This window comes from Spinacia oleracea, chromosome 3, assembly GCF_020520425.1.
Source record: "Spinacia oleracea cultivar Varoflay chromosome 3, BTI_SOV_V1, whole genome shotgun sequence".
Classification (NCBI taxonomy): Eukaryota; Viridiplantae; Streptophyta; class Magnoliopsida; order Caryophyllales; family Amaranthaceae; genus Spinacia; species Spinacia oleracea.
In genome coordinates, this window is record NC_079489.1 from 75,678,841 (window position 1) to 75,696,749 (window position 17,909).

The 17,909-nt window shown below is 35.0% G+C and overlaps 2 long non-coding RNA genes across 2 annotated transcripts; both read left to right on the top strand.

Moving 5' to 3' along the window:
* Positions 1-696: 696 nt before the first annotated feature.
* On the top strand, positions 697-1,163 carry LOC130470405 (uncharacterized). The gene is made up of 3 exons (XR_008930656.1): positions 697-840; positions 919-979; positions 1,056-1,163. It is a non-coding gene; the product is annotated as an uncharacterized lncRNA (long non-coding RNA).
* A 6,986-nt stretch (positions 1,164-8,149) lies between these two features.
* On the top strand, positions 8,150-10,657 carry LOC130470404 (uncharacterized). Its single transcript, XR_008930655.1, has 5 exons — positions 8,150-8,293; positions 8,372-8,432; positions 8,509-8,635; positions 9,283-9,346; positions 10,332-10,657. It is a non-coding gene; the product is annotated as an uncharacterized lncRNA (long non-coding RNA).
* Positions 10,658-17,909: the final 7,252 nt, after the last annotated feature.

The following is a 17,909-nucleotide window of genomic DNA, read 5'->3' on the forward strand; positions in this document are numbered from 1 at the left end:
TTAGAATTTTATAAATTGGGCATAATTTTGCTCGATTTTAATGGGGAAAATGAAAAATTACCTTTAAGGTTTCCGTCAACCTTCTTCAAGATTCGTCACTCTCACTGTTCTTCAAGTTTTTTTTCGTTTTGTCTCTCTTCAAACTTCAAGCTTGAGCAGTTTTTCTCTCTCTCCCCTCTTCAATTTCTTCCCTCTAGTTTGAAATGGTATACGTCCTCCAAAGTGTATGGTATACGAATACCATCCAATGATAACTGTCCTCGTCACAAAACTCCCATTCATCTATCTCACGAAGAAAGTATCTGTAATCCCCCGCAAATTTATAAATTTTATTAATATATTTTAACGTATAGTTATTTATATTTAAATAGAATTTACGAATTTTAGTAATAAATATATAATTAACATATATTTATTTTATTTAATTACATACTAAATATTTTAACGATTTATGCAATCAAAATGATTTTAGAATTTCATGTTGTAAAGAATTTGAATTGCGAAAATACATTTGAATTTGGAAAACAATCCTAATCAGTTTTTGATTCAAACACATAAACTCAATTATAATCCTAGCCCAAATAACAAAGCCCAAAATAAATAACCCCAAATAAACCCATAACCCTTTCTCCTATTCAACTTCACGTGAAACAAAAATAAAAAGAGAAACAAAAGAAAACTCTCAAATTGCTTCACCATTCACGTGAAAACGCACAAGACTCTCTGCTTCAGCCACCGCCGCTCCTCCTTGCTGCTATCCCTCACGCCGCCGTTCCTCTCCCCCGCCTTCACTTTCGTTGCTGCAGCCTCCCTCGCCGTCGGACCACCATCACGCCACTGGTAAGGTTTCGACCTCCTCCTCTTCTCCTTCTCCCTTATTTCTTTCTCTGTTGTTTCATCCCTTCTCCTCGCTCGCAGTTTCGTTCGCAGCAACCACCACCGCGCCACCAGCCGCGCCCATAACGATTGTTCGCCGCCGGTAAAGCACCTCCTTCCTCTCACCTCTTGCTTCGTTCTCCCCTTTCGTTGCCCTCCTTAATTGTTTTCTTGCACAGCACCACCAACAACCATCGCGCGGACGCTGACACCCTCCGCCGTACTCCTCCGACCAGCGTCGCCGCCCACTGTTGCCGCGCCGCCCTGCCTGCCGGCCAGCAGTTTCCCTCTCCTCTCTTTTTTTTGGTTAATTCTTTACCCTTTTATTTAATTAATGTAATATTTATGTTTTAATAATTTAATTAAGGTTTTCATAATTTAAATTATTAGTTTTGATAATTTATATTTAGAATTCAGATTATATATTATAAACTAATTTATTTTCAGTTTGTTAATAATATTTAAGTTAGATTTTCAATTATGTTTACAAATTTAATTAATGTTTTATTGGATTAAATTATAGTTTTATGGTTTAACTATAAATTTCAGATTTTATGTTTTATATAATTAAATTATTAATATTCGGATTATGCGATTTGATTGAAATAATGGTTTTAATTATTAAAGTATGAATTTTAAGGTTTTAATGGTTGTAAATCATGGTAGGACGATTGTGGTTTATTAAATTTATTGTTTCGATGTTCTAAGAACGTAAATTGGCCTTGGTGAAGTTTTTAAATGAGTTCACATTGCTGAAAATTTAAAGTACGATGTTTGCAAAGAGTTTTCAACGAATTTCAATCATTGATTCAATAATTATGATGCTAGGAAATCAAATGTTCAAGTTTTAATGTTAGGGAATGTCCTAAATATGTTTAGGATGTAGTTAGAATGTGTTATTATAGCTGTGAACGATTAGAAGTTGATTGGGAATCCTTGTTGGTTGTTTTTAGGCGGAGAATTCTTTGTAGGCGACTTTTGAATTATTAAAGTGGTCTTGCAGTTTGTTTACACAAGGTACGTACATACCTGTGTGCTTGGAATGTGTGCTAATTGTTGAAACCATGTGTATTATTGATGAACCTGGTTATGTTAATGTTGTTGATGAACTTAGTCGGGTTGAAACTGCATGTTTGACACTGTTGGATGAACATATTAAACCTTTATTGCATTTTGAGGATTATAACATGTTAGTATGGAAGATTGATGCAAACATGTTTGATTGGGAACACTAGATTGTTTAGTATATAATTCAGATCAGTTAATTGTTGTTCCCTTTTTAGCTTTTCACTACTTTATGAGGGCGGAGGACCTCATTTAGTAAGTTGAAACCTTATACCCATATTCAGGGGTTGATTAGTATTAAAGAAAAGATTGGAGTTAATTGGAATGAGTCTTGTTAGATGCCTTTGTGATCACTTACTCAATTCCAAGATAAAAACAGTTATAAATAAATGTGAGTTGCATGCCTTATGTGATTGTTGAGTCATAACAGGGTGTCAATTTGTAAATCATGTAAAGTGAAACTGAGTAGCAATAGCTTTAGACTGTGCACGTCTAAAGTGACGGACAAACAGGAGTTGGGGTTCATGGTGGTAGCCCATGGCCTTTCATTCGGACCGGATTGATCACCGCGTCCTATTTTCAGTCAAACGTTCCTCGATATCGCAGGTCACTGAGGTTACGGAGTCGCGCCCGTACCTCGTCTAGCTAGAAAACTCGGTCCATTGCCTATTTCAATTAAAATAATATTATTGTTATAAAAGTCTAGTCCAGTCTAGCCTAGTCTAGTCAAGTATGATCTTCAGATTATCATGATTTGTCTGCCCTTATTTATGTTCATTAGTGTCATGTTAGGATTGATCGTTTAATAGTATCATGTTAGGATTATCATTGATTTAGTATGTAGTACTCAGCTTTGCTGATTACGTGCTTTTGCTTGTGCATGTTGATCATGGCTATGCCTTATTGATCCTGTGATGACCCAATCTTTGGTGAGCAGTCTCTAAGGATCAATAAGCATTGTCCATCTGCAGGTTTGAAGATGTTGCATCATTGGGATCGGGAATAGAGAGCTTGTATTTAGTTTTGATTTGCTAAGTTAACTTGGGTTTGTTAATTGGGACTTTAAACTCGTCGTACTATTTATATTTCCTTATTTTCGTTGGTTGATTTTTTGGGGACTAAATCTGTAATCGATTATTTATAAACCTAAAGTTAGTTTTATGTTTTCCGCTGCAAAATTCTGAATAAGCCGTTACGTTTTCATACGGGCGATAATGCCTTGATAATTCTCTACGTTTTATATTAAAAGATTATTTTAGAAAAGAGAGAATTGTCGGGGTGTTACAAAGTGGTATCTAGAAGCTAAGGTTTTACTTTAATAAATTTTTAGGCGCCTAACTATCTAGTTATTTAAAATAAATTTCTTAAAAATCGAGATTCTACGTATTATAGTGTTCAAAAATTGGTACTTTTTTTGGGGGAAGATCTCCTTTTACCTTGTTTGAAAGTATATAATATTTCTTATTTAAGTTCGAAATCAAATTATTTATTCGAATTAAATTGACTTTCGAAATTTTTATTCTTTTTCTTATTAATTATTATTCAAAAAAAAAGGAGTACAATTTTTTTTTTAGAAGTTCAATTTTTTTTAAATTGTTTCAAGAGTTAGAATTCGTTATTTAAAAAAAAAAATATATATATATATATAAATCTTCTTCGAATTAATAACTTTATTTTCGAATTTATTCGCTACGCATTTCCTTAATTTATTTTACTTTATTTATTTTATATTTTTATTCTATGTTATAATTTTATTATATTATCGTCCCTTTAATTTGTTATTTAAACTATTTCAATGCTTTAGTTTATGAGAGATGGGTAGTATAAGAAAGGCATATAAGATAGAATTATATGTGCATTAGCAGCTAGTCAATGCTAGCATAAGAAATTGATTGTTATGTACGTGCGTATGCTAATTGTTTAATGTTACATTTAAATGTGCATAAAGAATTGTTTGCTTCCACCAAACTTATTGCATTATTGAACTTTGTTTATGATTTGGCTGGAAAATCGTTAGTGAGACTTTGAATTGTTTATTCCAGGAATAAAATGTTTCTTTCCAAGTATACTAACATAGGATCCTTCGAGAAACTTGATATAGAAACCCCTGATATTTACGTGAAGAAAATTGTGTTTGGATGTGAATATTATGCTAAAGTTCAAGGGCAACCTATCTTAATGAGAAAGGATATCATAGCAGCCACAATCATTAATTGCTTACCTAACAAATTTCCATACCTAGAACTCAAGGAAAAGTTTAAAGACATGCATTCTGATAATGGGACTCCAAACTTGACTAAGTATGGAACTTGGGATGGTAGATGGAAATATGATTCAGAAATTCTGACCACCATTATTGAAGCGGCAGAAAGTGGGTTTAGAGACGGTAAAATCGTAGGGAGTCATGTTGGAAATTCAGTTACAGAAGAACCTATGGGAATTAGTGTAAATAATGACCTAGAGGAAAATGATGTAGCTGTGGAGAATGAGAATGTAGGTGTTGAGGCAGAGTATCCTAACCCAGCGGCTCATGAGCCAACCATTGAGATCTCTAGTGATTCGGATGCAGAGCTCGAAAGTGAACAGGAGATGGCAAGTGAGCCTAATCAAGATGAAGACATGGGTGAAGATGCAAACCCTGAGGAAGACCCCGATGAAGACCCTGAAGAAGAGTTCGATAATCTTGAGATCTAAATTTCACTTCGCAAGTTTCAGGAGCAATGGATAGGCAAGAGGCCCCAAATATTTTGAAGTCATAAATAGTTAATTTAACTCTTTTATGTTTTAGAGAATAAGTAGCGAAGCTACAATAGTTTAAAGTTAAAGTTTATTGAAGTTTGAAATGTTCTTTATTATTTTGAAGGATGTAATAAATATTTATGGAGTTAGCAATAAAAGTTAAAGTTTTCAAGGAATTGTTCTTTATTCTATTTTGAGGATTCCATAATACCCCAACCTTTAGGTAACACGTCATGGATTAATTTTCCATTGGTTGCATACTCAGTGTGAATTGTGGATCAATTTAATTGCCACAATAATATTAAATGATTTGAGTACATAAAGAAAGTGAGGGCCAATCTAGACCCTCATGACCAATATGATTCAAAAGGTTATGCCCTATGTGCAGTGTGTGAATGTCTTTCGTGAATTATCGAAGATGATTATTTTTCAATGATTATTGCACCTTGTAGACGATCGTTGCACCTTCATAAACGATTGTCGTGCCTTCATAAATGATGTGTATTAATGTGAACATTGTTGGTTGAGGCGAACTTTATGGTCAATTCAAGTATTAAATTGTATGGGATAACGTATAGGTGATGTTTCAAACCTAAAGTAGAGTATACTAATTGCAGGCCGCGTTCTAGAATGGCCAACAATAATGACTTAGTTGTTGCTATTCGCCTCTTGGCGGAAAAGATGACCCCACCTTTTTAGAAAACCAGATTGGAGAGTTTGAGAAATTGTTTGGGGATTTGAATTGTCTTGAGAATATGAGAGTGGGTCAAGTTGTCATGTATTTGAAAGATGAAGCCGATTTACAGTGGAGAGAAAATGGGGTTAGACTTAGCGTTGTTGAGAGATTCAATTGGGATTCATTTGTTACCGTCTTAAGGAAAAAGTTTTATCCTCTTTTTATGAGAAAACAAAAGGCACAAGAATTCATAAACCTTAGGATGGGATTGGCTAAGTTTGTACAACGCTAAGATAGACGTACTGTGAAATTCAGAAAGTAAAATTAAGGAACCATATTGGAAGATTGACCTCGTATAGATGTTTTGAGAAGTCCAAAAACCTTTAGTTATTTCTGTAATGCAAGTGAGGACTTGATGAACAAGAAGTGTGAACTATTTTTCGATAGTGTGTTAGAGGTTAGTAAAGAAGTTGGAGTGAAAATCGAGGATGTTACCTTTGTGAATGGATTCATTGATGTGTTTCCGAGTGAAATTGCGAGTATGTCACCTGCTAGAGCCTTTGAGTTCATTATAGAATTAAATCCTGAAACGACACCTATATCCAAGGAACCTTATAGCATGACACCTCCTGAAATGAGCTAATTAGGACACAGTTGTAAGAGTTGTTTGGTCAAGGAATATATTAGGCCTAGTGCATCACCGTGGGGAGCTCCTGTGTTGTTTGTTAAGGAGAAAGATAAGAGTATGGAATTATGCATCGATTTTAGGGAGCTAAACACCATCAATAACAAGTATCCCTTGCCTAGGATAGATGACATATTGGATCAATTGAATTGGGCGAGTGTGTTCTCGAAGACTGATTTGCGTTTGAAGTACCACCAATTGGGAATAGCTGATAAGGGTCTAAGACCTCATTAGGATTCGTCATTGTCATTATGGGTTTTAGAGTAACGTCTTTTGGGTTAACCAATGCACCTGCATTAATTATGGATTTGATGAATGAGATTTTCTACGAATTCCGAATTAAGTTCGTTATGATGTTATTAATGATATCCCCATTTATGCAAGGAATGAGAAAGAGCATGACAAACACTTGAGGATTACTTGGAGACGCTTAGGAAGAATCTAGTTTTATTAAATGAAGTATACAAATCTTGAAGTCATATGTGTATAAGTGACACCGACAGAAAAGTGAAGGACTAAATTGATTGAGAACTATGTTACGTAAGGGAATAAATTTAAGAGAAGATTTGAGTGGTCCAGGATCGTTGGAAATCATTGTTGGCTGGAAAAGATGAAAAGAAATACATGAATTGGTGCAAGAGCTAAGAGTTAAGCCCAAAAGTTATACACCCATGAAAAGTGTAATGAGGTTCGGTATCAAGGAAAAGTTGAACAGAAGGAGTTTCTGTAGATCATGCTAAGATTCAAGCTGTGAGTGAGTGACCTACTCCAAAGAACGTGTCCGATACTTGAAGTTTTATAGGCCTAGATGACCATTATAGGAGGTTGTGAAAGACTTTTGGAAGAAAGCAAAACCAATGACCAACTTGTTGAAAAAGGAATCGAAATTCAAGTGAAGTGAGAAATGTGAGGAAACTTTCTAGATTTAGCTGTTGTCGCGTCAATTGAAACCTTATAAGGCTAATTACCAAACCCATGACCTAGAGTTAGCTGTTATGGTGTTATCTACGAATATTTGGAGACATTACCCTTATAGGGCAACATATAAGATCCTTACCGAGAACAAAAGTCTGAAATTTGGCAATAAGGTCCAGTTGAATCTTGGGGACAACATTGAAAATGAATATTTCTTTCCGCCCTGCAACCAATAGACAGATTGAGATTACTAACGGAATTTATGTTGAAAACCTGTGTTATTGACTCTAAGGGTAATTGGGAAAGCCACCCAGGTTCGATTGAATTTTCGTGCATCAATAGTTACCATGCAAGCATTACGATGTCACCTGTTGAGGCATTGTGTGGAAAGAAGTGTAGAAATCCCACTTGCTATGATTTTAGTGGAAATATAGCTTTGGGGGCATGATTCGTTGAAGTAGAAATATCCAAAGTCATTCCCTGGGGTGAGTTACGAGGGCGTAACTCGTTTTCTTTAAGGGGGTAGAATGCGATAGAAATTCGCGCTTTTTACCTATTTTTATGGTATTTTTATGCATTTTATGCTTATTTTTAGCAACTTATACATGTTGGTGCAAAGTAAATAGATTCTCCGCGTAAGGAAATATGTTCGTGAATATTACAAGTAACTTTTAGTTGGCAAAAGAGTGCACAAGAGTGGCACAAAGTACTCCTCCAGTAAGAATAAGTTGAAAAGTTGGAAAGATATGTGAATTTTCGTGCCAAGTTTCGGGACGAAACTTCTTTTAAGAGGGGTAGATTGTAATCCCCCGCAAATTTATAAATTTTATTAATATATTTTAACGTATAGTTATTTATATTTAAATAGAATTTACGAATTTTAGTAATAAATATATAATTAACATATATTTATTTTATTTAATTACATACTAAATATTTTAACGATTTATGCAATCAAAATGATTTTAGAATTTCATGTTGTAAAGAATTTGAATTGCGAAAATACATTTGAATTTGGAAAACAATCCTAATCAGTTTTTGATTCAAACACATAAACTCAATTATAATCCTAGCCCAAATAACAAAGCCCAAAATAAATAACCCCAAATAAACCCATAACCCTTTCTCCTATTCAACTTCACGTGAAACAAAAATAAAAAGAGAAACAAAAGAAAACTCTCAAATTGCTTCACCATTCACGTGAAAACGCACAAGACTCTCTGCTTCAGCCACCGCCGCTCCTCCTTGCTGCTATCCCTCACGCCGCCGTTCCTCTCCCCCGCCTTCACTTTCGTTGCTGCAGCCTCCCTCGCCGTCGGACCACCATCACGCCACTGGTAAGGTTTCGACCTCCTCCTCTTCTCCTTCTCCCTTATTTCTTTCTCTGTTGTTTCATCCCTTCTCCTCGCTCGCAGTTTCGTTCGCAGCAACCACCACCGCGCCACCAGCCGCGCCCATAACGATTGTTCGCCGCCGGTAAAGCACCTCCTTCCTCTCACCTCTTGCTTCGTTCTCCCCTTTCGTTGCCCTCCTTAATTGTTTTCTTGCACAGCACCACCAACAACCATCGCGCGGACGCTGACACCCTCCGCCGTACTCCTCCGACCAGCGTCGCCGCCCACTGTTGCCGCGCCGCCCTGCCTGCCGGCCAGCAGCTTCCCTCTCCTCTCTTTTTTTTGGTTAATTCTTTACCCTTTTATTTAATTAATGTAATATTTATGTTTTAATAATTTAATTAAGGTTTTCATAATTTAAATTATTAGTTTTGATAATTTATATTTAGAATTCAGATTATATATTATAAACTAATTTATTTTCAGTTTGTTAATAATATTTAAGTTAGATTTTCAATTATGTTTACAAATTTAATTAATGTTTTATTGGATTAAATTATAGTTTTATGGTTTAACTATAAATTTCAGATTTTATGTTTTATATAATTAAATTATTAATATTCGGATTATGCGATTTGATTGAAATAATGGTTTTAATTATTAAAGTATGAATTTTAAGGTTTTAATGGTTGTAAATCATGGTAGGACGATTGTGGTTTATTAAATTTATTGTTTCGATGTTCTAAGAACGTAAATTGGCCTTGGTGAAGTTTTTAAATGAGTTCACATTGCTGAAAATTTAAAGTACGATGTTTGCAAAGAGTTTTCAACGAATTTCAATCATTGATTCAATAATTATGATGCTAGGAAATCAAATGTTCAAGTTTTAATGTTAGGGAATGTCCTAAATATGTTTAGGATGTAGTTAGAATGTGTTATTATAGCTGTGAACGATTAGAAGTTGATTGGGAATCCTTGTTGGTTGTTTTTAGGCGGAGAATTCTTTGTAGGCGACTTTTGAATTATTAAAGTGGTCTTGCAGTTTGTTTACACAAGGTACGTACATACCTGTGTGCTTGGAATGTGTGCTAATTGTTGAAACCATGTGTATTATTGATGAACCTGGTTATGTTAATGTTGTTGATGAACTTAGTCGGGTTGAAACTGCATGTTTGACACTGTTGGATGAACATATTAAACCTTTATTGCATTTTGAGGATTATAACATGTTAGTATGGAAGATTGATGCAAACATGTTTGATTGGGAACACTAGATTGTTTAGTATATAATTCAGATCAGTTAATTGTTGTTCCCTTTTTAGCTTTTCACTACTTTATGAGGGCGGAGGACCTCATTTAGTAAGTTGAAACCTTATACCCATATTCAGGGGTTGATTAGTATTAAAGAAAAGATTGGAGTTAATTGGAATGAGTCTTGTTAGATGCCTTTGTGATCACTTACTCAATTCCAAGATAAAAACAGTTATAAATAAATGTGAGTTGCATGCCTTATGTGATTGTTGAGTCATAACAGGGTGTCAATTTGTAAATCATGTAAAGTGAAACTGAGTAGCAATAGCTTTAGACTGTGCACGTCTAAAGTGACGGACAAACAGGAGTTGGGGTTCATGGTGGTAGCCCATGGCCTTTCATTCGGACCGGATTGATCACCGCGTCCTATTTTCAGTCAAACGTTCCTCGATATCGCAGGTCACTGAGGTTACGGAGTCGCGCCCGTACCTCGTCTAGCTAGAAAACTCGGTCCATTGCCTATTTCAATTAAAATAATATTATTGTTATAAAAGTCTAGTCCAGTCTAGCCTAGTCTAGTCAAGTATGATCTTCAGATTATCATGATTTGTCTGCCCTTATTTATGTTCATTAGTGTCATGTTAGGATTGATCGTTTAATAGTATCATGTTAGGATTATCATTGATTTAGTATGTAGTACTCAGCTTTGCTGATTACGTGCTTTTGCTTGTGCATGTTGATCATGGCTATGCCTTATTGATCCTGTGATGACCCAATCTTTGGTGAGCAGTCTCTAAGGATCAATAAGCATTGTCCATCTGCAGGTTTGAAGATGTTGCATCATTGGGATCGGGAATAGAGAGCTTGTATTTAGTTTTGATTTGCTAAGTTAACTTGGGTTTGTTAATTGGGACTTTAAACTCGTCGTACTATTTATATTTCCTTATTTTCGTTGGTTGATTTTTTGGGGACTAAATCTGTAATCGATTATTTATAAACCTAAAGTTAGTTTTATGTTTTCCGCTGCAAAATTCTGAATAAGCCGTTACGTTTTCATACGGGCGATAATGCCTTGATAATTCTCTACGTTTTATATTAAAAGATTATTTTAGAAAAGAGAGAATTGTCGGGGTGTTACAGTATCATTCATATCCGAAACAGTAAGTGCAAAATTATTGAATACGTTGCAACACCTTTGTAATTACTACAGTTTCTCTAGTTTTCAAGCATTATGCCTAAACAATATATATATATATATATATATATATATATATATATATATATATATATATATATATATATATGGTCCCCCTCCAATGAGAAGGACCTTAAAATGGGAAGAATGAGAAGCCATCAGAACCGCACACATGAATCAGATCTAACGGCCCTTATTAAATCGCGAAATCAACCACCAAAATACATAACCAACAGATCACGAAAACAAAACCCCTAAAAAAATAGAATCCTCTCTTTCTTCTTCCAAGAATTCTTCCATGGCTGAAACCAAGAATTAATTCTTCCAACTCGATTTTATCATCCTTCTTGCTAAGCTATTCAATTTCTGCTTCTCCTAAAAGAAATTCGTCCATAATGGAAGGTACTTTTTTTAATTTTTAGTTGAAATTAATTAGCTTTAATTTTAAAACTAAACTTTTGAAATTATTGAACAAATTACAAATTGATTGTGAAATTGAATTGATTGATATTTTTGATTGAAAATTGCGTTAATTTTGAATGAATTTTGCATAAATTTTGATTGTGTCTTTGGTTGTTCATGAGAAATCGAAAGGGAGAGTAAACCCCTGTTTTTAATTACGAAAATATTAAAATTAATGAAACAATAATTAATTTATAGTGAATAGAGTTGATTAGTAATTTCGAATGAAAATTGCGAAAATTAGGTATGTAAATTGCATATATTTTTAATTATTCATGTTGAGTTTTAGGGGGGGTTTAAAGTCCCTACTGTACGGTTTTTGAAGAAACAAAAAAGAGAGTGCAACTGATAATCAATTGAGCAAATGAGCAAAATTGTTGCAACTGTTTAGGGTGTGAACCAATTGAGAAAATGAGCAAAGTTGTTACAACTATTTAGGGTGTGAATCAATTTTGCTCATTTATGCTAATTTTTGAAAAAGAGCAAGATTGAACAGAAGCTGAACTGATTTTTTCGAAATTATTTGCTCATTTGCTCAAATGAGCAAATATGGACAAAATCAGAAACTGTGTGGAAGAAATTATTTTGCTCATTTGGTCAAATGAGCAAATTTTGGCACAAGCAGTAACTGCGTGGAATATTAAATTTTACTCATTTGGTCAAATGAGCAAACTTTGGCACAAGCCATAACTGCCTGGAATATGTAATTTTGCTCATTTGGGCAAATGAGCCAATTTTGGTACAAGCAGTAACTGCCTGGAATATGAAATTTTGCTCATTTGGTCAATTCTAGGGTTTTGCGTTTATAAAAAGAGATTGTTATATTCGGTGTTATTTTTATTTTGTTGTTCTTCGAGAATTCGTTGGAGAATTAGATAAATCTGAGCATAAAGGGACTGGACTAATTTGATGAGCTGTAGTTGTTGAAATGTATTGATTATTAACATGTAAGAAAATTTGTGCTTTTGAAGGGATTTGGTATTGGTTACTTAGTAGGAATACCATAGTATAAATTTTGACAGGGGTTATCTGAAAACTATTGTATTTCCCTTTAATAGACTCTACTAGATAAAAGGCAGCTTTTAAACTGTTGACGAGTGTTTGAACGGTTATGTTACTGGCCTTACTGCTGGCGAGCTTTGTTATCATCGGGTTTGATCGATGAATGATAGATCAATCATCTGGGGTGGAGGGAGAATCAGTATCGTGTTGCTTAATAAAAACACACTTCAAAAAAGGATTTTTCTTTGTTTCTTTAGCCGACTTGTTTCTTTCTCTTTTTATAGATTGGTGGACAGAGTATCATGTTGCTAGATGCTTTTACTTGCCGTTGAGAATGTTAGTAGATTTACTGCTAAAAGTATGTTAATTCAATGCCTTTAAGTTTTCAAGGCCCAAGGATATTCTATCTTTTTTCTTCTTCTCCTGAAATCCCATGCAATAAATCCTTTTCTCTTCATCTAATTGTAGGTCCACAGATCTGTTCAGATTCTTAGGGACAAGCAAGAATTAGCTGAAACTCAAAAAGAACTTGCCAAGCTTCAGCTTGCACAGAAAGAAACCTCTTCTGGAGCTCAAGATGAAAGATCTACTGGTTCTGCATCCGAGTCAAAGAATGATGATATATCAGATACTCCTAGCACCCAATTAGCTCTAGCCTTGCCTAGTCAAATCGCCCAACAACGTTCTCACCCCGCTGCACAACAACAATCTGTTGCACCTACACAACCATCAGCACAAAGTCATAGCCAGCTGCACCCGTATTACTTGTCGAGATTCTAAAACTATTAAGTAATTGTTTGTTGACATTTCCATACATATGCTTGGTTGATTTTTAGGTGTTTGCATTGGCAATTGGGAAAGACTTTCTTTTGGAGTTACTGTATACATACAATTAGGACTCCAAGTGTCGTCCCTCCGTAGATAGTCCACAACACGTCCGGATCCGCCTTAAGATTGACCAACTAAATCGCCCTTAAGGTACTAATAATTTTCGGCACTTTTAGGCAAGGAATGTGTCTGAATTTTTCTCTCAAAAACTCACTTTTAATACTTGAAAACTTCTTATAAATTGTGAACCCAGGCCACATATTTATAGGGGTATGGAAAGAGAATTGGAATCCTATTAGGATACGAATTAATTAAATTAGAATCCTAATGAAACTCTTATTTAATTAATTTATCAAATAGAATTAGGAATTTAATCATTAAACGAATCCTGTACGTTTTAGGTTTCCTATGTGAACACAAACACCCACGCACGCACAGCAGCCCACGAGGAACGCCATGCGCGCGCGCGCATAGCCCGAGCATCGCAGCCCACGACTGCCGCAGCCTTGGGCGCGCGCTGGGCCTGCCTTGCGGTGGGCCTGGCGCAGCCTTGGGCTAGCGTGTTGTGGCGCGCGTTTCCCTTGCTGGACGTGGGCCTGGCTTCGTGCTGGGCCTTCGTCTAGCAAGCTCGTCCGATGCTAATTCGTACGACGCGCTTCCGATTAATTTTCCGATTCCGGAATTCATTTCCGATACGAACAATATTTAACATTTCCGATTCCGGAATTAATTTCCGTTTCGAACAAATATTTAATATTTCCGTTTCCGGAATTATTTTCCGATTCCGATAATATTTCCGATTCAGATAATATTTCCGTTTCCGGTAATATTTCCGATATGTACCATGTTTCCGTTTCCGGCAACATCTACGACTTGGATAATATTTATATTTCCGATACGATCCATATTTCCGTTTCCGGCAATATCATCGTTTCCGGAGTATTCATTTCTTGCCTGTGACGATCTCAGCTCCCACTAAAACCAAGATCCGTCGATTCCAAATATCCATAGATGGAGTATTTAATGCCATTAAATACTTGATCCGTTTACGTACTATTTGTGTGACCCTACGGGTTCAGTCAAGAGTAAGCTGTGGATTAATATCATTAATTCCACTTGAACTGAAGCGGCCTCTAGCTAGGCATTCAGCTCACTTGATCTCACTGAATTATTAACTTGTTAATTAATACTGAACCGCATTTATTAGACTTAACATTGAATGCATACTTGGACCAAGGGCATTATTTCCTTCAGTCTCCCACTTGTCCTTAGGGACAAGTGTGCATTTCCTAATTCCTTTGTCGCTCGATGCTTGCTCTTGAACATAAGGTAAGAGTTGTCATCCTTATTATGTCCAGAGGTGTTTCTCGGTTTCAGAGTTCAACTGATCAAATAAACAGATAATCATAGCCTATGATTCATCCGAGCACGGCCATGCATTTCACAGTTTCTAGCTCTCCGAGTGGCCTTGTTCAACTTTTTAAGCATCTCATCCCGATTTATGGGAGGACAATCCCAATCTTGCGATCTTGAGATTAGACTTCGTTTGATAGGTGATTACCTGAGCGTTGCCTTTATAGCCTCCTTTTACGGTGCGACGGTTGGTCAACGTCAAAGCAACCAGTTCTCAAACAAGTAATCTCAAATCACTCAGGTATTGAGGATTTAGTGTCTAATAATTTTAATGAAATTTACTTATGACAGATTTTCATCTCTTACAGTAAAGTTTCATAGGTCTTGTCCGATACTAGTCTTCACAAAGTAAGTATCTATGCAAATGATTATGACATTGCCATGTCCACATAGTTCAAGAAACAGAACTACTAGTCATCTTGCATTCTAATCGTCTAACGTTTTCTATGCGTCCAATTTTATAGAAAACTCCGACTAGGGACCATTTTCAACCTTTGACATTCAAGTTCACTTGATAGACATTTCTTAGTCACAGGACTGGTCCTGACAGTCTATCTTGAATATATCGTCAAATTTGAAGGGACTCATCATTTAATACTAAACCAAGATTAAATGGAATATGAAAATTCATTTCATATATGATAAATGTTCAACCCCAATGTTTTACAACCATGGGCCTCAAACCCATCCTTAAAACAGTTCATGGAATTCAAAGCTATGCTTGATTTCCAGTGCCACAATGTGAGTGTTGTTTCTCACTTGTTGCATAGGTTTAGTTATCATGTTTTGCCAATCTTAATATCTTTTCATCGAATGTTCTTCGAGATATGATGATAAGATCTTTTGAGTGTGTTTATTTTGTGATCTATTCCTTCTAGCTACAAGAGTAGTTCTACGCATCTTGCAATGAAGAACCATCAAGTCAGAAGACATATGATCTACCCAAGTTCAGTGAAGAACTCTTTAACATAAACAAACAACCCTGTTTTATTGCTTCTTAGGCAATAAGTACTTTTACTTCAACTGTTTAGGTTGCTAGTGATGCTTTGTTTGGATTTACTTATCCAAGCAGTTCACAGATATGTGGAAGACTTTCCAGTTGTATCTTAGAACATAGAAATTAATATTTAATTTCCCACGCAACAACTCATGGTCTCCAATCCATGTTGCCATTTCAAAACACGATGCTCTATAGCTCGTCCTTGTCAATGGTTAACTCCAAAGGGATCTTGCTTGATCCTTTTCCAGTGTTTATGCGTGTAGCATTAAAGTTTAGCATATCTTTATTTCCTTGAGTCAAGAACTAATCTTATGTACCTTTTCAAGTACCATAAGTTTTTCTTGATCTCATCTAGTTGATCTTTACTTAGATCAATAGAGATTGGTGTATGTTCGTCATGCCCAAAGTCACACGATACATTTTTGGCGATCCTCATATTATATCATACATGATAAATTCTTTTGCAGAATAATTCCTAATTGAATTCTATTCATGTAACTTTAGCTCATTCAGTTTCAGTAGATACTGAATCCAACTAAATTCTTTGACATATAATATAGGTTAAGGATCTCACTTAGATCCTTTGATGTTTAACTTAGTAAATGCTTATACATAGTTCAAACATTCATTACTTAGATTTATTCATATGGGTCGAATGTCTCCAATGGTGTCTTTCGTGTTTGATTTAGTAAATGCCATTACTTAATCCAAAACAATATTATAAGATCTTTGTAAATAGATCTTAATACCCAGTATGTACTAAGTTTCGCCATGGTCCATTATTGATGAATAATTTCAAATCTAAGTCATTAGCATTTGAATGTTATTTCACAATAGAGAGATATGTGTATGATACACATAGGACCAATTAAGTTTTACGTACTCCCACTAAACTTCTTATATATTTATAAGAATCATGTATATTTTATGAAACTAAAATACTTATTAGCTTCATTAAAATATAATTCCAATTCCCAATTGCTTGCTTAAATCTGTACTTAGATTTTATAAGCTAGCTTTCTCTTTCAAGCATTTATTTGGATCCACAAATCCTATGACATACCATGTACATAGTTTATTCCAACATTTGATTGAGGAATACGTTTTGTCATCCAATTGCTATATGTACCAATATGCAATCATTGCTTGAATTATAGACTTGAGCATTACGATTATGCATGAGGTTTCAACACAATTCACACCATGAATTTGCTTGTAACCTTTAGCAACTAATCTCGCTTTGTGTGTGAACACAATTTCATGTTTGATGGTTTTTATCCTTAAAACAAAATTGCAACCAATAGGTGTGAAACTATTCTTGCAAATCAACAAAATTTCAATTTTGTCATCAAAACATTGAGTATGTTTTTATGGCCTCTAACCATTTAAAACATTTGAGTCTATATATGGCCTCTAACCATTTTAGGGAATCTGGGTTTCGTCATAGCTTTCTTACAAGTCACAAACTCATTAATCTACATGATAATAGTTTGACTGCAAGTTGTAGGTTTCTTCACTATCTAATAGAAGAATTGCATAGTTTCAGTGACCTGAACTCCATGTTTCTTCACTATCTAATAGAAGAATCTCATAGTTTCAGTGACTTGAACTCCATGCCTACTTGGGTATAGAACATCAAACAATAGAATATCAACAGACACTTGAAAGTCCTTTGAATATTCTGTTCTCCTTGAAGCACTTGTAAAGTCTTCTAAGAGAAGTCTATTCTTTAAAGCCACTTCTAAAGTCCTTAAAGAATAAGTTCGGGTTTTCTGAAGCACTTCGAAAAGCCTCCGGAATGTCCGTTTATGTTTGTTGTTCGCCTCGAAAACTTTCGAGGTCTATTTTCTCCCACTTGTCATTTTGGAAACGAATTTCCAAAAGGACATTATTTCGAGCAAACAAACATTATGTTCTCAAAAATTCGTGGTAGAAACAATACCCTTGTGTCTCATTTGAATAAATCACAATGAAACATATGTCTATACTTGGGCCTTAGTTTGTCGAATGACAAACACTAAGCTCCCACTGAGTTTTGCAACTCTCTAGATATTTTATGAAAAGTTATTCTGAAATTACTTTTCAATAGCTTTGACGAATTTGGTTTAGTTTGGTGGTAGTTGAGCATTTTGTTTTAGAAATTATAGGAAAAGTCTTTATGATTCATCATTAATCGAATCAAGTACTAATTGACTTCGATTATTCCAACTAAGATATGCCATATCTTATGGACCTAGATTGTGAAATTACAACACACAATCATTGATGATCATATTTGGTCCAAGTAATCATGATCTAACCTAGATATTTATGATTTCTTGCCAAGTGGATTTTATACTTCTAAATCTTTGAACTAGCCAAACAGATTCAACTTATATCACATTTGAGTAAATAAACCTATATTCACTCAAATCCATGTGAAATAATAAAGTCATAAAATCTTTCTTTAGCTTTGAACTCTATTGTCT